The sequence below is a fragment of the Desmodus rotundus genome, chromosome 8 (genome assembly GCF_022682495.2).
Source record: "Desmodus rotundus isolate HL8 chromosome 8, HLdesRot8A.1, whole genome shotgun sequence".
Classification (NCBI taxonomy): domain Eukaryota; kingdom Metazoa; phylum Chordata; class Mammalia; order Chiroptera; family Phyllostomidae; genus Desmodus; species Desmodus rotundus.
In genome coordinates, this window is record NC_071394.1 from 77,354,320 (window position 1) to 77,380,396 (window position 26,077).

Sequence of the window (26,077 nt, forward strand, 5' to 3'; positions counted from 1 at the left end):
TTCCCCTCCTTCTTTCTAACTTGCTGCCTGCCTACTGTCTGTTGGGTGCTAAATTAGGTGTGGGGAGCAAAGCTGATGGAGTTTCATTCTCTGCCGTTGTAATGCTCACAGTGCAATGAGGAATGTGGGATCATAAACAGGTGAACTCAGAGTAGTACTCTGGAGTGTTCAGGACTGGGCTCACCGTGTCAGCTGAACAAGTTGAGCCTTGAATGTAACCATTCCACTGAAGACCTTCTGCTGTAAATGTCCTAGAAGCAATATACTACTTTTATGAACTACACCACAGATAATTACCATCTTTAAAGTAATCCATTTTTTCTTTTTTTCTCTAGATGCCCAGAGGCCAGAAAGTTAACACCCATCCTGGTCATTGGTAATTTTGTAGGAACATTTATCTCTTATCATTTATATATTTAAAAGGAAAACCAAAGATATGTTATCATCTAAAGGCATTTTTATACTTTATTACTCTACTGACATTTTTAGAAGTAAGGCCCTACATAAAGCCACGTAGCTCAGTTGGTTAGAGCATCAACCTAATACTTCAGACACACCAAGGTTGCAGGTTCAATCCCAGGTCAGGGCACATACAAGAATCAACCAATGAATGCATAAATAAGTGGAACAACAATTCTCTCTCTCTCTCTCTCTCTTTCTAAAAATCAATAAATAAAAAAATTTTAAAGAAATATGGGTAAATTAGCTTTCTTGCTTCTCGGCCATCTTGGCAGTTGCTCTGGGTTGGGGGTGGTCCTGCACCTAAGGCAGGAAGGATGATGTATGCAAAGAAGATGAAAAAGTCACTGCTGCCCATCAACACTAGGTTCCTATCTGTTTTGAAAGGTGGAAAGTACATTCTGGGTACAAATAGACTCAAAATAATCAAATAAAGCAAAGTGAAACTGGTCATCCTCACCAAGAACTGTTCAGCCTTGAGGAGATCTGAAATAGAGTGTTATACCATGTTGTCCAAGACTTGCGTCCATCCCTACAGTGGCAATGATATTGAATAGGGCACAGCGTGTGGAAAATACTAGAGTGTGCACATTGGCTACCATGTGATCCAGGTGGCTCTGGTGTCATTAGAAGCATGCCAGAACAGACTGGTGAAAAGGAAATCATGAAAATTTTTTCTTTAATAAAACTAGCCAGAGCTTGTTTTTTTTTAAAAAAAAGGTAAATTAAAATTAAAAATTATATTTAGTCAGTGGTTTTTGTAATTTCTTAAAGAAATTATAGGCATTTAAAGATAATTTATTAATTAAACTTGGCCTAAGTTTTTTAAGTTAGTTAAAAATCTAAAAATTACAATTTAGTCCACATATTAGATTTTAATGAATTGTATTATTGTAAGAATTATTTAAAATAAGCCATTTAAGAAGACATCCACTATTATGTTATTTAGTTAAGTACAATTTAATATACATCATTTTTAATTGTAAATTTACCCTTGGTCTCCAACAAAGTACGTGTTAGAGACTGAACGATATCTGCAGCTTTAGGATTGTCAGTCAAACACTCACCGTTGGAGTTATTTAAATGGAGACCCACATAACTTCTGGGGAAAAAAGAGAACACCTTCCTTTTTTTTGTATCTTCTTTCTTTTTGAAATGGGGTTTCTTAACGGCTTCTCAGAAGCCTACTGATGTGTAGGACCACATGGGGGTGAAATCAGAGCTGTACAAAAAGGTCCTGATAGTTAGCAAGTTTCTCAGGTGACTCCTATGATGCCATAATTTTGAGACATCTAAACACCCTTATTGAAGTAAACTTGGCAATAAGATTTTTTTTCTTTCTTAAATGAGCTTTTATAGGAAACTCACCTGCTTTCAGGGCTTCACAGCAGTTATTGTTTGCTTCTGCTTTAATCTCCTGTCCTGTGTAATATAAAATACTCTGTATCGGGCCTGTGTTCCTTAGGTTTTGGTAGTTTCATACTGCTTCTATCTGCCTTGTCTGTTCAAGACTATGGTGCCTGTGTCTACATAAGAAACACTCATTTCTCATGTTGATTGGGTTTACAACCAAGTCAGAAATGATATGACAAGATCAGTTCCTAATATGCAATGTGAAGGAACAGTATTTATACTGAAGGATTAAAAACCATTCACTCACTTGGCACGTTGAAAACAGATTCTATTTGATCGAGAAAAGCTTCCATTTTTAAAATGTTATGCTCATTTCTTCCTCTTTTCTTCATATCAAGACTTTAGATTTTCTTACTGGTCTATTTTCCTCTGGTAGGGAGGAAAAGGGAGCGCAGTCAAAAAAAATATGATTAAAACCATGAACAATCAGTTGTCTTCCTTCCACCATGACCATGGGCTGCTCTGGGGATCTGCTGGGTTACTGTCTGTGAAGGAAAGTACTGTCTTTTTACTGTCTTTTCTCATTTATGAAAATCTTGGGCTGTGTCTGTCACCTAGAAAGTATTCTGTAGTCTTAAGATATCTTCCCCACTTTGTCAATTGCTCTAAACTAGTTCAGTGGCATTGTTTAAATAAGAAAGTTCTCAAAGGAAACCATCTCCAGGATGAACTCGCTAAAGTTTATGCTACCTCTAAAAGTAATTTCGGATTTTGGTTTTATAACATGCATAGGTTTGTGCCCTTTCAAGTCATTTTTTTCAATGTTTTAAAATAACTTTTATAAAAATAGCTTCTGAAAACATAAGCACAGGTTGTTTGTTTGTTTGTTTTCCTTCTGTGGAGATCTTGAAAGTACACGAACCATTGATCTCTTTTGCTCTGGTTAGGCACGCTGAAGTGCATTTGTAGAGTTTCCTCTGCTTATAACCTTGGTAATACATTTTATTTAGTAAAAGGATGCTAAAGAATCCATTTCAATGGCCATTACACTTAGGCCTGCAGCTGCAAGCCACTAGCCAGGCCAGGAACTGAGTCCCGTGTCCTGTTCCTCCCTCCCTTCCTTGCTGCCTGGATTGTGCCAGCAATCTGCTCCTCCAGCACCTGCCAGGGGAAAAGTATTGAAGACCGTGGACAGTAGGTGGGGCCAAGAAAGACAGTGGTCTCCCTAGCCATCCAGATGACCTTCTTAGAGGGTTTGAATTAGTTCAGAACCCTGGAAAAGTTTAGAACAATTTTCAGCCCTCCTACCCTTAAGCTATCACAGGGATAATTTACCATAGTAGCAAATAGGAATATATTTGCCATTATATATTTGCTTTTTTAAAACCTTATTGTATTGGACTATATTAACATGAACAAAAGCAGTGTATTTGAAAATAAACAGCCTAAGTATAAGCAAGTTGGCAAATACATGTAGATCTCAAAAGTATGTCCTTATTGCAAGTTATAAGAAACCCAGATGAAGCTAGAGTATGTGTGCAGACAAGAAGATGTCATGCCAGGGGAAGGGGATATAAGGGGGTTAAATGGTAATGGAAAAATACAATAAATTGTTTTTTTAAAAAGAAGATATCATGCTCAAAAGAAGATATCAAACTCGATTTGGTGATGATGGTTCATGTCAGGTTCCAGGTGTGGTTGAAAGGAAGGACAGGATTAGGGTCACTGTGTGGATCCAGTGATGGTTAGAATTAACTTCAGGGTGATAATGAAAGTCAGGATTAGGGTAAGGGTAAGTTTCAGGTCAGGGTCAGGACAGGGTGAGGATGGGGGTCAGAGTCAATGTATTGGTAGGGGTGAGATGCAAGGTCCAGTAAGAATCAGGATAAGGGTTGAGATCAGATCAGGGTTAGGATCTGGGTCAGTAAAGGGTTTAATGTCAGAAAAAAAGATGAAGAATGGTCAGGTACAGATTCAGGGTCAGCAACAGAATGAGGATGAAGGTAAGAGTCAAGGTGAGGGTGAGTACATTTCAGGGTCTATGTCAGTGACAGTGACAGGGACAGGGTCAGGTTCAGGATCAAGGTCAATGTCAGGCTCATGGTGAGGGTCAGGGTCAGAATGAGAGTCCAGTAAAGTGTGGATTATATTCAAAGTCATTTTCAGAGTCAGGATGATGGTTAGGATCAGAGTCAAAGTGATAGTGAGGGCCAGATTTAGTATGAGTCACTGTTCAGGGCAGGTAGGAGCAAGGGTAAGAGTCAGGGTGAGGGTCAAGGTCAAGTTCAGTATCGGTGTAAAATAAGAGTTAATGTATGATTTAGTTCACACTCAGGGTCATTGTAAGGATCAGGGTAAAGGTAGGGTAAGATTCAGGTTAATAATGAGGGTAGTGTCAGGGTTGGAGTGAGCATTAGGGTTGAAGTCAGGACATTGTTCAGGTTCGGGGTGATGGTCAGGGGCAGGGTCAAGTTCAGTGTCAAGTACAGATCATTGTAAGGGTGGGAGAGGTAAAAGAGTCAGAGAGAGTCAGGCATGAGGGTAAAAGTCAGATTTGAGGGTAAGGATCATGAAAAGAGTGAGGATATATATAAAGATCAGGTGAGGGGTGTGATTTAGGACCATGGTCAAGGGGAAGGTCAGAGTCATGGTAAGGGTGAGGGTTACATTTAAAGTTCAGTTTCAAGTCAGCTCCAGGATCAGTTCAAGATCAGGTGATGATTAGGTTCAGGTGAGGGTCAAGGTAAACTCACAGTCAGGGAGGGTGTCAGGCTCAAAATGAGTTTAAGGGTCAGAGTAAGGGAGGAATCAAAGTAAGGATCAGTGTCAAAGCATGCTATTGTGAAAGTAAAGATAAGTGTTAATGTCACAGTCAATACCAAGGTCAGGTTAATAGTAAGCATGAAGGTTAGGACAGATTAAGAGTTAGGGTGAACATCAGTCAGCATTAGGATGTTGATGAGGATCAAGTGTAGTATCAGGAACACAGTGAAGGTGAGGGTCTGAGTCAGAATGAGTTTGAGGGTGTGAGGGTCAAGATCAGAATCATGGTGAGGAGTAGAGCCAGGATGAAAGTTAGCATTAGTGTCAAGTAAGTTTCAGGTCAAGTGTACGGTCAGGATGAGTGGGAGGGTAAAGTTCTAGGTCAGAGTCAAGGTCATGATAATGAGGATCCCTGTGAAAGTCAGGTATAACTCAAGGTCAGAGTCAGATTCAGGGTGAAGTTCAGTGTCAGGGTCAGTGTGAGGGTGGATGTCAGGGACATAATGAGGAATAGGGTAGATCTGGATGTCCATGAGAATGATTGTCAGGGTTTGGCCATAGTGAAGTTTAAGTTAGGTTTAGATTTAGAGTCAGGGTCCACTTCAATGTGAAGGTAAAAATTAAGTAGAAGGTCAAAGTAAGGGTCAGGATCTATGTGAATGTCAGTATCAGGCCAGCATCAAGGTCAGGATCAGAGCAAACTTCAAGTCAGAGTCAGGAAGAATCTGGGTCAGAGTCATGGTCAGGAGTCAGGATCAGGGTGAGTGTCAGGTGAATGTGATGATGTCAGGCAGACTTCACGGTCAGCATCAGCTTAAGGATAAAGGTGAAGGTTAGAAGTAGTATCAAGATGAATATTAGGGTCAGTGTCAGGTCCACATGAGGATGAAGTTTAAACTATGGTGAGGGTCGGAGAGTCAAGTGCAGGGTGAAGGAAATGGTCTCTGTGAGGGTGAGGGTGAGAATCAGGGTATAGGTGAGGGCTAACATCAGGTTCATGATGGTAGATAAGATTAGTATGAGGTTGTGGGTGAGGGGCAAGTACCAGATGCATTTTCAGATGAAGGTAGTTCAGGGTTAATATAAATGTGTGGGTAAAGATGAAGGTTGTAGACATGGTGAGGGTAGGATGAGGGTGAAGTTCAAGTGAGGATCAAGGTAGGTGATGGCAATGAATAGGGTCAGAGTCAGAGAGAAATGATGGTCAGTATCAAGGTAAGGGTGAGCATACATTTCATATAAAGGGTCAGGTTGATGGTCCAGGTCAGTGTCAGGTTGATTATCAAGGTAAGAGTCAGGGTCACCTGAAGGTCGGAATGAAGGTTATAGTCAGTTCAGCTTCAAAATTCAGATCAGTGTAAGGGTAATATATAGGGCAAGTCAGGGCAGGATATGGTGAGTGTTGGGTTCAAGCCAGGTTCAGGGTGAGGGTCAGAATCAGGAGCAGGATAAAAGTCTGATTCAGGGTGAGAGTCAGGGTGATTGTATAGTTTGAGGTGAAGATCAAAGTCACATTCAAAGGAGGGTCAGGGTAACTATCAGATTCAGGCTAAAGTTCAGGATGACAGTCAAATCAGGTTAAGGATAAATGTCAGTGAGGATTCTAGTGTGGGTCAGGGTAGTTTAAGGTTTCAGAGTAAGAATTAGGTGGAAGTTTAGGAAGTTTAGTCAGGATGAAGGTAGGTTTCAGGAATAGGGTCAAAGTTAGAGAAGTATAAAAGTTAAGGGCAACTTCAGAGTCAAGTTCAGGGTGTTGATCTCAGTCACAGATTAGATCAGGGTCATTGTTAGGGTCAGGATAAAGGTTAATTTCAGGGTAACTTCTAATGAATGGAAGATCAGAGATGGTGGCAGGGTGATATCAGAGTCAGTTTGAGGGGCAGGTTCTTTGAGCCTTTCCATCAGCAAGTTGAGTTTCAACATGAAATCTTGCATAGTTACACTCTAGTTTTTCTAGATTCCTTATAACTCACAATATGAATGTACTATTGAGACCGATGTATAATTCTGAACTTGCTTACTTACGCTTCTACCATGTGTTTTCAAATATGCTGCTTTGATTTGTTTTCATATGTTCTACTTCAAAGTAAGAAAGTGCAGCTGGGGAGACTATGTGTTTCTCATCAATTTGCCTCAATTAAAACATGGGTTCAATTCCGTTAATTCTAATAGTAATTAAAGATTTTCTTTAGAGGACTTCTGGTCAAGATGGAATCGTAGGTAGACTCGCTTTGCCTCTGCACAACCATTGAAAGAATTGCAACCAGAACTCAAAAACAAATAACACCCAGAACCATCAGAAAATCAAGCTGTATGGAAGTCTGACAACCAAGGATTTAAAGAAGGCACATTCAAAAGAGATTCCCAGGAATTTGGCAAGACGGCAGAGGAGTGAATGGAAGTCATACTAACCTCCTCCCAGGACCAATCTGGAATTACAACTAAATTGTGGAGTAGTCACCAGGAACAAACAATTGAACAATAGTAGCAAGAGAGAAGCCATATAACCTCAGACAGAAAGAAGAATCAGCTTCAGCACAACCTGACTGGTAAGGAATGCTGTGGAGACTTGAGAAGGCTGGCTGAGCACCCACAGGCAGCAGCACAGGGGGGATAATTAAATGGCCGGTTGGATCCCCCTGAGAAGAATGAGGTCTAAACCCTAAGCTGGGACCCTCAGCCTAGAACACCAGAGCCCAAAATGTACATAGACAACAACCCAGCAGCAAAAAGCGGGAGGGTTGATCTCTGTCAAAGACGGATGGCTGAAGACGCGAAGAGCCATTTAAAGGGCCATGTACACATTTTCATTTGTAGCCACTTACCTGGGGCTCCAGCAAAGGTGGGGTCAGAGTGGGCTAGAGATGCCTGAGGAGGGACTGGGGATGGAAACTTTGGGGAGAGAGCTGAGAGAGTAGCCGCAGGAATCCTGGTGCTGAGTCATCCCTCATATGGCAGCAGCCATCATGCTCAGGCAGACCACTCCCCTCCAAGCAGCAGCAGCCTGAGGGGAAACAATAGCCCCAATCCCAGGAAGGACTCTGCCCTGGCCCTGTGGTGCTTAAGCCTGACTGCTGAGTGAACAGTGACTAGATTAGCATATGACAGAGTCAGCCTCAGACAGTAGATCCCTGGAAGTCTCAAACAGGCTGCCTAATTTCAGATGGGTTAAACATCTGACATCACCAGAGGCAGATCAAAAAAGGAAAAACTGCTAAATACTAGAGGCTACCGAGACAAAATCCACTGCGGTCTTCTCCATGATTTGAGATATTGTCTTTACTGCATAACTTTTTAACATTCATTTCTTGCGCATCAAGTTTGTGCATATTCTGCCTTCTAATTCTCTTTTTTATTCATGATGTAAATTTAACTTTCTCTCTTCGTATTGCTCCACCTCTCAACTCTTATTAGTGTTCCTCCCTCTGCCCTCTCAAAATCATTTTTCTTTCAGTAGGTCATCTCATATTCGCTCTCTTTTCTTATAATAGTCTTAATCTCTTTATACCCTTATTAACACTAGTCAATTTGCTCTTGATAGTGGGATTGCAGGGGGGAGTTATTTTTGTGGGTGTGGGTTTGTTTCCTGGGCTTTGTGGTTTTTTTCTGGCAGCATCTGCACAACAACACACAAGGCGTGGTGGGCAGAGTGACCATCAGTCAACCAGCTGGAGGGAAGGACCCATGAAAAAGTGATCCAACAACAATCAAAACCCAATTACATTCAGAAGCTAACAAATGGCATAAAGGGCATCCCAAGATCATCAAGTTCAGGAGATCAAGGAGACTGCACCACTGAATCTCACAGGTCTCCTACCATAGAAGTTCACACCAAACACTCAGGGAGTCAAAACAGATCATTTTAAGAAGCAGAAGCAAACAAGAAGTGTCTCACAAATAATGAGAAGACAAAGAAACAACCCCCAATCAAAAGGAAAGGAGGAATCCTCAGAAAGAGTGAGAAATGAAATAGAGGCTAGTCAACTATCAGACACTAAGTTCAAAACAATGGTTATAAAGAACCAATGAGCTCAGTGAGAATTACCAAAAACTACAGGAAAGCTACGAGGAACTTACTATAGCTATGTCAACATGAAAAAGGTCATAGAAACAACCAACAAGCACCAAGAGGAAATGAAGAATATAATCTCTGAATTGAAAACACAGTACAAGGAATCAAAATCAGGCTAAATGAAGCAGAGGATTGAATCATTAAGCTGGAAGACAAGGTGGAAAAAAAACCCAGGAAAGAGCAACAAAAGGAAAAAAGACTAAAAAAGAATGAAGGAGGGTTAAGAGAACTGCAGGACAGTTCTCTTATTATAATATCCATATAATAGGGATACTAGAAGGAAAAGAAGAGGAGCAAGGGATAGAAAACACTTTTGAAAAAATAATGATGGAAAACTTCCCTAATTTGATGAGAAAAAAAGTCACAGAAATCCAGCAAGCACAGAGGGTCCCAATCAAGAGGAACCCAAAGAGGTCCACTCCAAGACACATCATAATTAAAATGGCAAAATTCAAAGATGAAGTGAGAATCTTGAAGCAAGGGAGAAACAGGAAGTAATATATAAGGGAGCCCCCAAAAGACTAGCAACTGACTTCTCAACAGAATCATGACAAGTCAGAAGAGAATGGCAAGGAATATTCCAAGTAATGAAAAGCAAAGGCATGAAACCAAGACTACTCTACCCAGCAAGGCTCTCGTTTAAAATGAAAGGTGAAATAAGGAGTTTCCCAGACAAAATAAGGCTAAAAAAATATACCTCCACCAAACCAGCATTGCAAGATATGCTAAAGGGACTCCTTTAAGAAGATGAAGAAAAAGAGTGAGAGAGAGGGGAACACAGGTATGAAGGAAGTAAAATGGCAATGAATAAGTACCTATCAATAATAACCTTAAATGTAAATGGATTAAATGCTCCAATCAAAAGACATAGAATAGCTGAATGAATAAGAAATCATGACCTACACATATGTTGCCTACAAGAGACCCCACCTCAGAACCAAAGACCTACACAGACTGAAAGTGAAGGGTTGGAAAAAAATATTCCAAGCAAATGGACAGTAAAAAAAGAGCCTGGGTAGCAATACACATATCAGACAAAATAGACTTCAAAACAAGGCCCATAAAGAGACACAGAAGAACTTCATTGTGGGAAGAGGGGGCAGCGGTGTCAGGGTAATGGATGGTCCCACATTCACATGTGGTGGATAAAAATCAGGAGGGATACCTTGGGAGCAAGTGAGCCCAGCCCAAGGCCAGAACACACAGCCCAGGATTCCAGCAATGGAAAGATAAACCCACATTACCTCTGTCTGTAAAAATCAGTGATGGTTGGGGCAGTGGAAGAAACTGCTGGATTTTTGCTGCTTAAAGGGCCTGCATGAGCTTAAGATGTTCACAAACTCCATGGCAACAGATGGAAAGGCGCTAATGGCATATAGGAGTTGGAGGAGGTGACTGGAAGCAGGGCAAGTGTCAGGCAGGCTTCCAGATGCCAGGCAGCAGCATTGTACAATTCTTAAAGCCCCCTACTGCTCTACACACAGAGCCACAAAATGGTGAAGCAGGTTGCCCTGCCCTGGCAATTTCTTAAAGCTCCACCTCACACAATTTACAGATGCCTTTTCTACAATAGGCCATGAAAGTAAGACAGAGAGTAAAGCAGCTCTATCTAATACACAGAAACGAACACATGGAGGCTGCCAAATTGAGGAGACAAAGAAATATGACTCAAATGAAAGAACAGAACAAAACCCCAGAAAAAGAACTAAACAAAATAGAGATAGCCAACATATTAGATGCAGAGTTCAAAACACTGTTGATCAGGTTGCTCAGAGAACTCACTGAGTACAACCACAAAATAAAGGAAGAAATGAAGGACACACTAAGAGAAATAAAGAAAAATATACAGGGAACCAACAGGGAAGGGAAGGAAGCCAGATTCAAATCAATGATTTGGAACAAAAGGAAGAAATAAACATTCAACCAGAACAGAAAGAAGAAACAAGAATTCAAAAATCAAGGAGTGTCTTAGTAACCTCTGGGACAGCTTTAAATGTACTAACATCTGAATCATAGGAGTGCCAGAAGGAGAAGAAGAAGAGCAAGAAATTGAAAACTTATTTGAAAAAAATAATGAAAGAAAACTTCCGTAATTTGGTAAAGAAAATAGACATACAAGTCCAGGAAGCACAGAGAGTCCCAAACAAGTTGGTCCTGAAGAGAGCCACACCAAGGCACAACACAATTAAAATACCAAAGATTAAAGATAAAGAGAGAATCTTAAAAGCAGCAAGAGAAAAGCAGAGAGTTACCTACAAAGGAGTTCCCATAAGACTGCCAGCTGATTTCTCAAAAGAAGCTTTGCAGGCTAGAAGGGACTGGCAAGAAGTATTCAAAGTGATGAAAAGCAAGGACCTGCCATCAAGAATACTCTATCCAGCAAAGCTATCATTTAGAATTGAAGGGCAGATAAAGTGCTTCTCAGATAAGGTAAAGCTAAAGGAATTCATCATCATTCAATGCATCATTACAAGAAATGAATCACGTAATTCATCATTACATGAAATGTTAAGGGTCTTATTTAAGAAAAAGAAGGTCAAAACTATGAACATTAAAGTGGTAACAAACTCACAACTATCAACAACTGAATCTAAAAAACAAAAACAAACTAAGCAAACAACCAGAACAGTAACAGAGTCATTGATATGGAGATCACATGGAGGATTATCAGCAGGGAGGGGACGGGGATTGGGAATGGGGGAAAAGGTGCAGGGAAGAAGTAGCATACATGGTAGGTATAAAATTGACAGGGGAAGGTTAAGAACAGTATAGGAAATAGAGAATCCAAATAACTTACATGTGCAAACATGGACATGAACTAAGTAAGTGGGTGATTGCTGGAGTGAAAGGGGGTACCATGTGGAGGGGGCAAAAGGGAAAAAATTGGGACAACTGTAATAGCTTAATCAATAAAATATACTTAAAGAGAAGAATTTTCTTTAGAAACAAATGCCTGATCCTGAGCATGATTTATTCTTTACACATGTATGCATGTCTATACACATACATCCTTGTCTATGAAGATACATGCAATTTGCAACTATATTTGCTTGAACTCCTGAGAAGTTACAATTGAGAACAATGTGTAAATATGAGCTCATGTCCACATATATGGATTATATTACCCTTACCTTATTCTAACTCATAAGAAATAAGAGCAATTAAGATAAAATTGTTTTCTGAGTTCTGTTTTTTTTTCTCTCACACATAAATCTTACATACTTCTCAGTTTAGGGAAACAGGAAGTAGTATTGAAAACAATTCCTATTGGTGTAAACCTCCTCAGCCTCAGACATTCCTTTCATAGTGGAGATCTTATTGCTCCTTAGAGTAAACTGAGATAAACATAAAACAGCAAAACATATTCATTACAAAGGTACATCTTACATAAAGAAAAACATATATGTAAAACCCTGTTTATAAACCATAATTTTAATTGACCCCTTATTTCTTAAAATATCAGTGAATTAAGTGAATGTCTTTGTATTATAATACATATATGTTTGTATTTGCCCCTTGACATTTTTAATATGAAATTTTTAATGCTCATAAAAATTACCTGAACCATTTTTAACTTTCTGTCCTCTAGGTGTCACTAATGTCTACAGAAAAAGAAAGAAAAGACTACGTAAGTGAAAAAGATAATAATGTAGGGAGTTGATTATACTGGGTATGAAATTAGAGAGAGAGCACATGCACGGTTTTCTATGTGTTTATTTTTAAAGTTATTGCAGTTCACTCATATAATAAATTCAATAAGACGTGTTGTTTTATTTAACAGACCGACAATTAAATGTATTTTAAATCTATAGTTAGAAAGCTTTAAATTATTACCTAATTATTTCTTGGTATATCCAAAAAGCACCACCCAATCGTAGAATTGGCCCCACTTTCTAACAGCACTGAAATTAAAGCAAACCCTCACTTCCTCAGACCTTCCCCAAATCATCCAACTAAGGATCTGATTCTATAACAGGTACTTTCTAGACACCATCTTACTGAGACATTGGATAGTTCTCAGGGTGTGTACTTTCCTTCAATGCAACCAGTAATAAGCTAAATTTATTCAATCACAGGTATGGTCTTAGGGTTTTCTGACTCAATGGCACTGACAAGTTGAATGCACTCATGGGCACAGGAGCTGCGGAGTCAGAGGTCAGGGTTAGAATACCTTTTATTTTGCCTTTTCCAAATTTTAAAATAGTAGGAGATAAAGGCTAATTTTAATTTTTTTATCCTCACTCAATGACATGCTGGTTGATTTTAGAGAGAGGGAAAGGTAGGGACAGAGAGAGAGAGAAACATCAATGGGTTGCCTCTCATAAGTGCCCCAACCAGGGACAGAATGGCCACCTAGGCATGTGCCCTGACTGAAATCAAACACGCGACACTTCATTTTATGGGATGAAGCTCCAACCAAATGAGCCACACTGGTCAGGGCAAGGTTTATTTATGAAAAAAAAAAAAGTTGGATGGTTTTAAACTTTCTGTCCTCTGAGTGTCTTTTATGTCCAGAGAAAAAAGACAGAAAGAAAGAGAGAGAGAGAGAGAGAGAGAGAGAGAGAAAGGGAGGGAGGGACGGAGGGAGGGAGGGAGGGAGGAAGAAAAAGAAAAAGGAGAAAGACAGAAAGACAAAGAGAGGGAGAGAGAGGAAGGAAGGAAGGAAGGAAGGAAGGAAGGAAGGAAGGAAAGAAGGAAGGGAGGGAGGGAGGATTACGGTAACTGCAGATACTAAATAATATAAATGTTGATTATGCTAGATATAAGGATTGCAGAGGTATATGGGTCTTTGTATAGGACAATTGTATTTTAATGCTAAAGCCAGAAAATTTAAATTATCACCACCAAATGTTTGTATACCCATGGATGCATGCCTAAATCCACACAAATAAATTTATATCAGTATCATTGTGTATCAATAGATCTTTTACTACAGTTTGTTACATAAGTAACGTACCAAAGGAATAAATTATGATTTAGGTATTTCATGTAAAAATTTGAGTCATTTTATGCCCAGATAAATTGATTCCTTTTGTCACAAATTATTGTTAATTTTCAATGCTTTTTACATGCCCTTCAACCATTCTTTTAAGACTCTCTTGGATAGGCCTGACCTAACTTTATTTGTTCATATTTTAAAATGTCACTGCTCTTTAATTCATCCCTAAAAATACTGACATTACCAGCAGGTGGAGACGCCGAGCGCTTGCACTTCGGGCCACGCAGCACCACCCTCCAGAGGCACGCCCAGCGCAATTGCACTTTCTTGTGAACAGGGGCTTGGCATCCGCTGTTTATCTGAGCCCTGACCTTCCATCCTGTGGTTCTTCCTTTGAGAAAAGAAGGGAAGGGGACAGGCAATATATCTCAGTAACCCCCATCCTCGCCTGACCTGGGGCTACCTCACGCTCGCCTCTCGAGAATTATTTGGTCGCGAATGCACCAGTCCCACTGTGGTCAGTAATCGGGCAGGGGGATTTTCCCGAAAGGTCAGTAGGTTTGGGCAGGGTTAAGGGGATCGCACCAGGAGTTTCCCAGGTTCTGGGAGGAGTGTCCAGGGGCAGGGGCTCCCCTGTACCAACTTTGCAAGGAGTGGCAAACCGTCTATCCGCGAGCTTGCGTTGAGAAGCAGTGGGAGGGCGATTTATGACAAACAAATTAAAATGCATAAGGACCATGGGTAGGGTAAAACCTGTTGAGGACAGATCTGTTACAGCAATCTCCCTTCTGGAAGATGCGGGAGGCAGAGTGGGGACCCCAGGTAGAACATGGAGTCCTGCCCCTTTACAAAAGTTTCACCTTTGCAGAACAAGGAGAAAACGTGTGGGCCCCAGAAAGAATACAGATTTGAAAGACAATGATAGTTTGAGTGGCGGGCATTCAAGGGTTTCTGAGAACTTTGTCCCATTTAGTTGTTGTTTTTTTTTAATTTTAATTTTTTATTGTTATTCAATTACAGTTGTGTGCCTTTTCTCCCCATCCCTCCACCCCACCCCAGCTGAACCCCCCTCCCTCCCCCACCTCCACCCTCCCCCTTGATTTTGTCCCTGTGTCCTTTATAGTAGTTCCTGTAATCCCCTCTCCTCACTGTCCCCTCCCCACTCCCCCCTGACCATTGTTATTTAGTTTTAGAACTCTATTAATTCTCTCTGTGGTTCTTGAGGACTTACAGTTAAGGACAGTGAAGCTTCTATGTAAAAGTACTATTTAATAGCAGTACTAGTTAAATCAGTGTCTCTATCATTAGAGAGGTAAGTGGGAATTTCCCGGATGGGAAAACAAAACCAAGCCACCTTCGTCTTCCCCCAGGTTTGGGCATAGTTCTTCAGCAAGGAAAAACTTCCATGCACCCTGAGAACAATTGCACAATAAATTGAACATATTTCTGTTCAATGCAAAATATATTTGAATGAAGGACATTTGGAGGTGTTTAAAGAGCCCTGGGGCTCTTGGTTCCTGTCCATGACCCACCTTGATCTTTTTATCAGCATTGTGTGGTTGCTAGATAAGACTTGCTTGGAAACCATCCTTGGTATCTACATCTTAAATCAGGCCCCCGGTGTTGGCTTAATATTATTTTTTCTTTCTTTTTTTAAATATATTTTATTGATTACGCTATTACAGTTGTTCCATCCCCCACTTTATTCCCCTTTGCCCTGCACACCCCCTCCCACCCTCATTCCTCCCCTTTAGTTCATGTCCATGCGTCATACATATAAGTTCTTTGGCTTCTACATTTCCTACACTATTCTTAACCTCCCCCTGTCTATTTTCTACCTACCATTTATGCTACTTATTCTCTGTACCTTTTTCCCCCTCCTCCTCCCACTTCGCCACTGATAACCCTCCATGTGATCTCCATTTCTGTGCATCTGTTTCTGTTCTAGTTGTTTGCTTTGTTTGTTTTTTAAAAAGATTTTATTATTTATTTTTAGAGCGAGGGGAAGGGAGGGAGATAGAGAGAAAGAGAAACAATGATGTGAGAGAAACATCAATAGGTTGCCTCTCTCATTCGCTCAGACCCAGGGACCTAAACCACAATCCAGGCATGTACCCTGACTGGGAATCCAATGCTGCTAACTTTCACTTTAAGGGATGACACCCAACAACTGAGCCACACCCGTCAGGGCTGATTTAATATTGTTGCTGATTTAACTTTGCTTCATATTTGAAGAATTTTTGTTAAATGCCATTTTCAAGTGCTTTAGTGTAATCAGTAAGTCACCTCAAGATGTACCAGTAATAAGCATCTTCAGTTAAATTAGACTTTTTTCTGACAGTTAATAACAGCCTCTTTGAATTTCTCTGAAGACTTTTGTCTGTGTGACTCTAAGAGTATTACCCAAGTTAATGCTGCTTAACATAGTGGTGAGCCAAAGCATTACTGTGAGATTCTAGATCTTCATCTTTGATTTTTTAATTTTTATTATAGCTAAGTTCTTAAATAACAGCAAAGCATCTAAGAGTTCGTTAATGCGTAGCACAGGTTTTTCAAGGTTAGAAACACCTTTGTTTCTAAATGATTGTAAATTGGTGAATTTGTAGACTAACCCAAAAGCACAGTTACTATCAGTATAAATATTTGCACTTTCATTTTTTTGTTAGTTGTCAAGCCTGTGTAAGGACAATTATGCTAGACACCTGAACTGATTTAATTTCTGGAAGTTGTCCATGTCTAAAGGGTAAATTTAACACTGTGATAGCATTTATTTTTTATTTTTTAATGATATTTTATTGATTATGTTATTACAGTTGTCCTGAGTTTTCCCCCTTGCCCCCTCCACCCAGACCCCCTACTCCCTCAGGCAATCCTCCCACCATTGTTCATGGGTTATGTATATAAGTTCTTTGGCTACTCCATTTCCTATACTGTATATCCCCATGGCTATTCTATAACTACGTATTTGTACTTCTTAAACCCCTCACCTCTTCACCCATTCCTCCACACCCCTTTCCCATCTGGCAACCTTCTGGTAACTAACTTCTTTTTTCTTGCTTTAAAGAGTCCCTCTTTATCTTTAACCTTTGGCCTTTTAATAATGATGTGTCTTGGAGTGAGCTTCTTTTCATCCATCATAATTGGGACCCTCCATGCTTCCTAGACTTGCATGTCTATTTCCTTCGCCAAATTAGGGAAGTTTTCATTCACTATTTTTTCACATAGATTTCCAATTTCTTGCTCTTTCCGTTCTCCTTCTGGCACCCCTATGAGGCGAATGTTAGACTTCTTAAAGTTGTCCCAGAGGCTGTTTACACTGTCCTTATTTTAATTTTTTTGGATTATTTTTTCTTCTTTTTGTTCTACATGATTGTTTTTTGCTTCTTTATGTTCCAAATCCTTGATTTGATTCTTGGTCTCATCCATTTTACTGTTGTTTCCCTGTAAATTGTTCTTTATTTAATTAGTGTATCCTTATTTCTGACTTGGTCTTTTTTATGCTGCTGAGGTCTTCACTAAGTTCCTTGAGCAATCTTATAATAGTTTTTTGAAATCTGCATCTGATAGATTGCTTATCTCCATTTTGTGTAGCTTTTTTTCTGAAATTTTGATCTCTTCTTTCATTTGGGCCATGTTTCTTTGTCTGCTCATTTTGGAAGCTTCCCTGTGTTTGTTTCTATGTATTAGGTAGAGCTGCTTTGACTATACGTCTTGGTAGTATGGCCTAGATTAATAGGTGTCCTGTAGGGTCCAGTGTCACAGACTCCCCTATCACCCAAGCTGGGTACTCAAGGTGCACCCTTTACGTGGGCTTGAGCACACTCTCCTCTTATAGTTGAGCCTCGGTTGCTGTTGGCAGATCAATGGGAGGGATTTACCCAGACCAGTCAGTGATGCGGACTTTGGCCAGTAGTGTGCACAGCGTTGTGGATGAGATGAGACAAATTCACATGGACTACTGAAGTCCTGTGGAGGAAAAGGGACAGCATGACCACTCTCTCAAGGGGAGAGTACCACGACCCTTGCCTTGACAGGCTTTTATTGGCTTTCTAATAGTGTACATCAGAGTAGGTTTTCATTCATTATGCTCAGGTTTGCTTTGGGTAATTACTTTTTACAGATAGCAAAGGAAAGGATGTTACTGATTACTTCCTACAGATTAACAAGGAAAAAATGTTGCAAATGCAAGGAAACGATAACAATAATTGGTCTGGTTACACTTCAATCCTTGGGAGAATTAGCACAGACTTCAGGAAGTTACTTTAAAGATATACAGTAAGCATTTGCTGCTTCAATTCAGGGTGAGGGAATTTTAGGAAGAGCAAGTCTCAAAGCAGCCTAGGTATAATGCAGGCCTGATTTCCCATGGGAGAACCAATCTGTGAGTTTGGCATCCTGCGTGTCACCATGTGCCTATGGGCTTTCCAATAGAGCTGGGCTACATTTGCCATTCCACACAAATAATTTCCCTATAAGTCAGCTGCAGGGTCTGACTGTGACCCCTCACCACCAACCTCCGCCCTTCGTGGAGGATCAGCTGTGTAGGAGCAGGGTGGTGGTGCTCTGATGCGCTCTGTAGCTCTCGGCTGGATGTTTTGGCCCTAGGATTTCCTGGGTGGTGACGGTTAAGGTCGGCCCCCACCTGTGTTTTGCCCGAGGCACCCTGCCTGAGCTGTAAAGCAATCTGAGATGGCTGCTACTTGTGCTGCTGGGCCTGGAGATTCCCAGGTGAAGCCAAGCTGTGACTCTAATCTGTCTGCAGCCAAGGCTCACTGAAGCCAGCTGTTGGTTGTTGATAGGGTTGAGGAGCCAAGACCAGCCATTCTTATGGAAAAGCAGCTTGGGTGGGCTCATAAATTGGGTGGGGAAGAGTCTCCGTGGACCTCCAATGTGGGTCAGACAGAGTTAGCCAGGCTGATGGAGTCTCAGATATGGTACCAGCCTACTAGCTCTGTTGGGGGAGGGCTCAGCAAAGGGACAATGGCTTCTGCTCACCTGATGCCAGACACTTCAGTTTCTCCCTGTATACCACCAGTGCACTTCAGGCTGCCACTCTGGTGCTGGAGCTCAAAGGGAGTGAGTCTGAGTAGGTGAGTCTGTGTGTGGGGTCCCTAAGAGGAATTGCTTAGGGCTTAAGCAGCCTCCTCCACCAACTCAATCCCCGCTGGTTTTTGCAGCCAGAAGTTGTGGGGACTTACCTTCCTAGCACTGGAATCCTGGCCTCAGGGGCCTGGTGGGTCTGTGACTCCTCACTCCCAGGACATCCCACCTGAATTTTTATCCATGTGGGTATAGGGCCAGCCCATTCTGCCCCTCCTACCAGTCTGGATGGATGTGGTTTCTTCAATTACATAGTTGTCAGACTTCCATTCAACTCTATTTCTGATGTTCCTGAGTGATGGTTGTTCTGTATTTTAGTTCTCATTTTGATGTGGTTGTGGGAGAAGACAAGCCATATCTGCCTATGTCATCATCTATGTCAACCAGTAGCTCCTGTGGTAGCATTTTTAACACTGAACAAAAAAATTAGGTTAAGGTTATCCTTGGAATCACTAAGAATATGGTTGAAGAGTATGCAAAAAACATGAGCATTTATAGTTTACCAACTGTTAACTGTGACAAAAAGAAACTTCTCTGTAGATCTGAATATAAAATAACAAGTCATTTTACACAAAAGGACCCAATTCTAATTTTAAATTCTAACAACTCTTTTGGTACATATATACAAATTGTAATAAAGAATACATACCTTTGCCTGGGCTGGCTTAGTTCAGTGGATTGAGTGCAGGCCTAGGAACTAAGGGGTCACTGGTTCAATTCCCAATCTAAGACACATGCCTGGGTTGCAGGCCAGGTGCCCAGTATGGCGCACATGAGAGGTAACCACACATTGATGTTTCTTTCCCTCTATTTCTCCTTCTCTTCCTCTCTCTCTAAAAATAAATAAATAAAATCTTTAAAAAAAAAGAACACATACCTTTTTGTAGATGTAAAACATGTTAGGTAATAATTAAAGATTTAAATGACAACTTTAAAATATAATTGTCGGTATATTAAAGCAATATATTATCTTAAATTTGTTATGTGAATGAACTATACAACTTTCAAAATAAGCAAGAATTCACATCCTGTGCATAGACACACCTGTATCTCTCTGCAATGCTTGTACCAGTATAATCAACTATCTATGCTAAATACTATCTTTAATACTATATTTTTTTCTCTAGACATAAGAGATACCTAGAGTACAGAAAGTTAAAAAACTGCCCAGATAATTTTTATGAGTATTTATCTCATATTAATTAAAAGCTTTGATAAGGCAAATACAAGCATATGCATTACTATCCAAAGGTATTTGCATATCTTGTTAACCATGAGCATGTATGTGTAAGGCTCAAGGTCAGAGATATGGTGAGAATAAGGGTGAAGTTCAGGGAGAGGGTCATGTCAGAACCAGCATGACAGTCATAGTAAGGGTAAAGGTCAAATTACTGTTTGAGAAAGGTAAATGGTCAGGGTAAAGGTTAGTTTTATGGTCATGGTCAATGTCATCTTGTAGGACATGGTGATAATTAGGGTAAAGTTTAGGATCAGGTAAGGTTCAGGGTCAAGCTCAGGATCTAGGTCAGTGTGAGAGTAGTGTCTGGGTTAGGGTCTGCTTCAGGATCAGGGTCAAGGTTTTCAAGGTAGGGTGATAATCAGGGTCAGGTAAAGGTAAAGCAAGTTGAGAATCAAGTTCAGGTAGGGCTTGTGAGTGGGAAAGTCAGAGCCAGTATTAGAGTGACATCAGAATCAGTTTGGGCATCAGATGGTCATGGAGAATGTAAGAGTCATGGTGGGGGTCAGTTTGAGGGTCAGTGTCATGACAGCTTTTGGAACAAGGTCATTGTAAGGCTCAGGATTAGGGTGAAAGTAAGAATGAGGTTTAGTATGTGTTCATAAGAGGATACCTGTGGGGGTCAGGGTACTGGGAATATGACAGTAAGGAACAGGTTAAAGGTCAGGTTAAGTCATGTGAAAGGAAGAGGGTCAGTGACAATGTAATTGTTGCAGTTAGGGTCAAAATCAGGGACATGGCAAGATTTAGGGTCAGGATCATGGTGAGGGTTAGTTTTAGGTGAAGAATTGGTTTAAGTATCAGGTTGATGGGGTGAAGGATAGTGTCAGGTAAGCATCAGGATCTTGGTCGGTATCAGGGTTAGTGTGTGGATGAGCATCAGATGCAGTGTTAAGCTAAGCATCAGGGACAGTGTCATGGACAGGGTCATGGTCATGTTCCATGTGAGGGTTAGGGTAAGCTTTAGATTCAGAGTTAGGTGTAGGGTTAGAGTGAGGGTAAGTTTCAGGTGAATGTAAAATTAAAAATCATGTTCAGGTTAGAGGTCAAGTTGGGATCAGGTTCAGTGTGGGGGTCGGAAGAGGATCAAAGTAAAAGTCCTGTTCACGTTTAGGCATAGGGTGAAGACAAACTTCAGAGTCTACATCATGGTCAGAGGCAGGTAAAAGTCAGGGTGAGTGTACGAGTATATATGAGATTCAGAGACAGGGTCAATGTGAGGTTGATGTGAGGTGAAGCTCTGAGTAGAGTTTAGGGACATGATGAAGATCAATGACATTGTCATAGTTAGGGTTAGTGTGATGGTTAGTTTCAAGGCGTAGTTTAGTGTAAGGACCAGGTTGAGGATCAATTTTAAGGTTAGGATAAAAGACATGGTCTAATAAGCTTCACAGTCAGTCATGGTAAGGGTGAAGATCGTGATCAGGATAAGAAGGAGTGTCAAGACTGAGGTAAGGTTCAGGGTAAAGATGAAATTCAGGGTGATAGGTTCATGGTCAGGATCAGGGTCAGGATCATGGTCAAAGCAGGGTAGTCTATGTGACAGAGTTAGGGTGAGGTTTAAGATGAGATTGTCAGGGTCAGCTTAAGTGTCAGGTACAAAGTAAAGGTGAGAGTAAGGGTCAGGGTAAGCATTGGAGCTGTAGTGAGAGCAAAAATGAGAGTCAAATTCAGGATGAGCAATCAGATTCAATGTTCTAGGCATGGCCAGGGTGTGGCTCAGTGTCTTGTGAAGGGTAAAGTTCAGAGTGAGATTCAGGGTCAATGTAAGGGTCAGACTGAGGACTCTAGGGTTCCCAGGGTGAGATTCAGGGTCAGGTTCAAGGTCAGAGAGAAAGTTAGAATGAGGGTCATGATAAGGATATGGGTCAAAATCAGGGTTAGAGTGAGGATAAAGGTCAGTATCAGAGTCAGGGTGAGTATAAGGATCTGAGTCAAGATAAAAGTTGAGGTAGGACATGGGTAAGGGTTTGGGTCCAAATGAAAGGCAGGGTCAAGGTTAGATTAGTGTGAGGTTCAAAGTAAGGTTCAGGGACAGAATGAAGGTAAGGGTCAGATAAGGGTCAGGGTAAGGGTCTGAATGAAGGCAGAGTCAGGCTGAGAGTCAGGTTCAGGGTCAGGAGCTTATTCAGCATTGAGTTAAGACTCAGGCTGAGCGTTATGGATAGAGTCAGTGTGAGGTTCAGTTTAATGGTCAGAATTCAGTCATGTTGAGTGTCTAGGTCAAGGTCAAGATCAGGATCTTGGTGAGGGTCAGGTTCAGGATCTGAATCTTTGTGAGAATGAACTGTGGTCTCAGAACTACCTAGAACAGCATCCACTTTTGTGTTCCTGCAGCCCTCCCAGCTCTTCCTTCAGGTCTATTGAGCCAACGCCCTGGGCTTGGGCCCAGCCCCCTAAAGGCACCTCTTCATTCTCTAAATTAGAAGAGAATAACTACTCAGAGCTTCCCTTGTCTTTCAGAATATCCCCTCACCTTCAGGGTGAAGCATTACTGTTACCCTCATGCAGTGACTTCTCTCTGTGCATCAGTTGCCTCATGTATAAAACAGGGCAGTTGGATTCAATAGTCCTTTCAAACTCTGTGGGAGCATTTCAGGCACTTACCCTTCCAACTCCCAGTCCATGCTTCTCATGCAGATTGCAGAATAGTGTTTCTCAGCTTTTAAAATTCATGTCACCCACTTCTGGTCAAGCTGGAGGTATCAGTAAACATGGCTCGCCTCCTCACACAACCACAACAAAAATTACAACTAGATAACAAAACAACTGTCACCCAAAACAACAGATCATCAGAAAATTAAGCTATATGGAAGCCTGACAACCAAGGAATTAAAGAAGTCACATTCATCCAGATGGGTAAGAGGGACAGAGGTGCAGAGAGGCATGGAAACATGGAGATGCCGAATGGGTGGTCCCACACCCACATGTGGTAGATAAAAATTGGGAAGGATACCTGAGGAGTGAGAGATCCCAGCCCCAAACCAGACCACCCAGCCCAAGGTTCTGGTCCCAGGAATATAAGCCTCTATAACTTCTGGCTATAAAAACCAGTGGGGGTTGGGGAAGCAGAAGAAACTGGGATTCTCAGGAGTCTCCTCTTAAAGAGCCTGCAGCAGACTTAGGACTTATGCAGACTCACTCCCTCTGGGTTTCAGCACTGGGGCAACAGCTGGAAGGGCACTAGTGGCATACAGGGAGAAATTGAAGTATCTGGCATCAGGGTGAATGCTGGAGGACAGCATCCTCCTGTACAAAACTTCAGAGGTCAGGCAGTGGCATTGTCCCCTTTCTGAGCCCTCCCCCACACAGAGCCACAGAATGTCGACACCATATCTGAGATTTCATCAACCTGGTTCACACAGGTTGCCCGACCCAGGTGATTACCTAAGTCTGTACCCCATCCAACATACCGGTGCACTTTTCTATAATAGGTCATGCTGCTAAGACAGAGTCAAAGCAGCTCTACCTAATGCATAAAAACAAACACAGGGAGGCTGCCAAAATGAGGTGACAAAGAAATATGACCAAATGAAAGAATAGAACAAAACTCCAGAAAAAGGACTAGGGAGAATGGAAATAAGCAAGCTATCAAACACGGAGTTCAAAACACTGGTTATCAGGGTGCTCAAGGAACTCATTAGGTACTTCACAGCATAAAAAGACCCAGGCAGAAATGAAGGTTACACTAAGTGAAATGAAGGAAAATCTACAGGGAACCATCAGTGGAGGGGAAGTCAGAATTCAAATCAATGATTTGGAATATAAGGAAGAAAAGGCATTCAACCAGAACAGCAAGAAGAAAAAAGAATTTTAAAAAATGAGGATAGAATAAGGAGCCTCTGGGACATCTCCAAGTGTACTAACATCTGAATCATAAGGGTGCCAGAAGAAGAGGAAGAGCAAGAAATTGAAAACTCTAATGTAAGAAAACTTCCCTAATTTGGTGAAGGAAATAGACATACAAGTCCAGAAATCACAGAGAGTCCCAAACAAGTCAGACCCAAAGAGGGCCACACTGAGACACATCATAATTAAAATGCCAAAGGTTAAAGATAAAAAGAGAACCTTAAAAGCAGCAAGAGAAAAGCAGAGAGTTACCTGCAAAGGAGTTCCCATAAGACTGTCAGCTGATTTCTCAAAAGAAACTTTGCAGGCTAGAAGGGACTAGCAAGAAGTATTCATAGTGATGAAAAGCAAGGACCTACAATTTAGATTACTGTATCCAGCAAAGCCATCATTTAGAATTGAAGAGCAGATAAAGTGCTTCCCAGACAAGGTAGAGCTACAGGAGTTCATCATCACCAAACCATTATTATATGAAATGTTAAAAGGAATATATAAGAAAAAGAAGATCAAAACTATGAACATTAAAATGGCAATAAATTCACAACTATCAGCAGTTAAATTTAAAAAATAAACTGAGCAAACAAGCAGAACAGGAACAGAATCAACTGGGAAGGGGAAAGGGGAGAATGGGGGGAAAGGTGCAGAGATTAAGGAGTACAAATTGCTATGTACAGAATAGACAGGGGGATGTTAAGAACAGTATAGGAAATGGAGAAGCCAAAGAACTTATATGTATGACCCATGGACATGAACTAAGAGAGGGATTGGTGGAGGGAATGGGGGTACTGGCTGGATGGGGGCATAGGCGGAAATATTGGGACAACTCTAACAGCATAATCAATAAAATATATTTTTAAAATAAAATAAAATTCATGTCCCATATGACCAAAAATGTAGGTCATGATCTCATCTCCCAATTAGGCACCTATGTCCTGGAGACCCAATTCAACTCCTGCCTACCTTTCAGGGTCAGGGACATTCTACAGAGCTTTAATTTCCATGGTTTATACTATGAGAATAAGAGAGATTTTTGATATTTTTCCAAGTATAAAAATTATAATAAGAAATCTGCTTTTATAGCCCAGCAAGCTCTCTGTGGCTGTCCCTTTCAGGTCTCCTCTCACTTCTCTTTTGGGCATCTCTGCTCTCATATCATTTAAAGATATTGATAATCTACTCTACCACTGACCCCGTTCTCTTTCTTTTTGCCCTGCTTGTCTGTGTTTGGTGTCAGTTTTCGGATGAGAATAAGAGTTACTGTTAAGGTTCTATTTATAAAATGTCCTTGAAAGCAGAGGTTGACTTCTTTGAGCTAAAACAAAACAAACCAGCAGAAAAGAGAAGAGACATAAGGCACAGAGTCATCCTCAGTGACAGTGACACATCTCAGGATGCTCGAGCATGGGCACACTGGACACATGCACATGCACACACACATGTGCACACACGCACACGCATAGCATCCAGGTCAAAACAAATAAAAAGAAATCCAGAGGTCCAGGGAAAGAAGGGGAAATGCCTGGAACGGGATAGATACTCAACACACTGGGTGGGGGAAAGAAAGACAATGAGAAGGGAGGAAATGAGGAGGGAAAGCACTGAAGTTGGAGTCCGGGACCTTAAACTGAAGCCTGGCTCTGCTGGATTTATTTAATTTAGTAGAAATTTGAGCTTGGCCTCTCTGAATTTTGGTTTCCTTTTCCCTTGAGTGGGTATAATATTTCCTTCCCAACTAATCTCATAAGATCACTGTAAAAATCAAGTAAAATGATAGTTATGGAAGTACTTCGTAAACTGAAAATGCTACCAACAATAAAGCCCAGCATCATTATGAGAGCTAGCGTTTTGTATAGAGCTGTTTACCAGCCACTAGGACTTGCCATACTTACATTCAAACATTTAATCTCACAACAGTTTTGCATGTATAAACTATTCTTCCTCTTCTCCCTATGAAGAAACATACAGAGGCAGGATAATTTGCTGGAGGTCACACACCCAGTAAGTGGTCAACTTGGACTTGAACAAGGCCTGCTGAAGTCCAACAGCCAATTCCTTAGCCATTTTGCCACTTAATATGTATCCAGTGCCTTTACACATACACAAATGAAATGAAATCTTCCTCCCAGTGTTAAACAACATTGTATCAGTCAGCTCGAGCTGCCATAACAGAATACGATAGACTGGGTGACTTAAGCAGCAGAAACTTAATTTATCACAGTTCTGCAGAATACAAGTTCAAGACCCAGGTGCCCACAGGGTTGGTTTCTGGTGAGGACTCTCTTCTTGGCTTGCAGATGGCTGCCTT

General features: G+C 41.0%; 1 pseudogene; it reads left to right on the top strand.

Moving 5' to 3' along the window:
* Nucleotides 1-776: 776 nt before the first annotated feature.
* On the top strand, nucleotides 777-13,919 carry LOC112301090 (large ribosomal subunit protein eL30 pseudogene; annotated as a pseudogene).
* The last annotated feature ends 12,158 nt before the right edge of the window (nucleotides 13,920-26,077 follow it).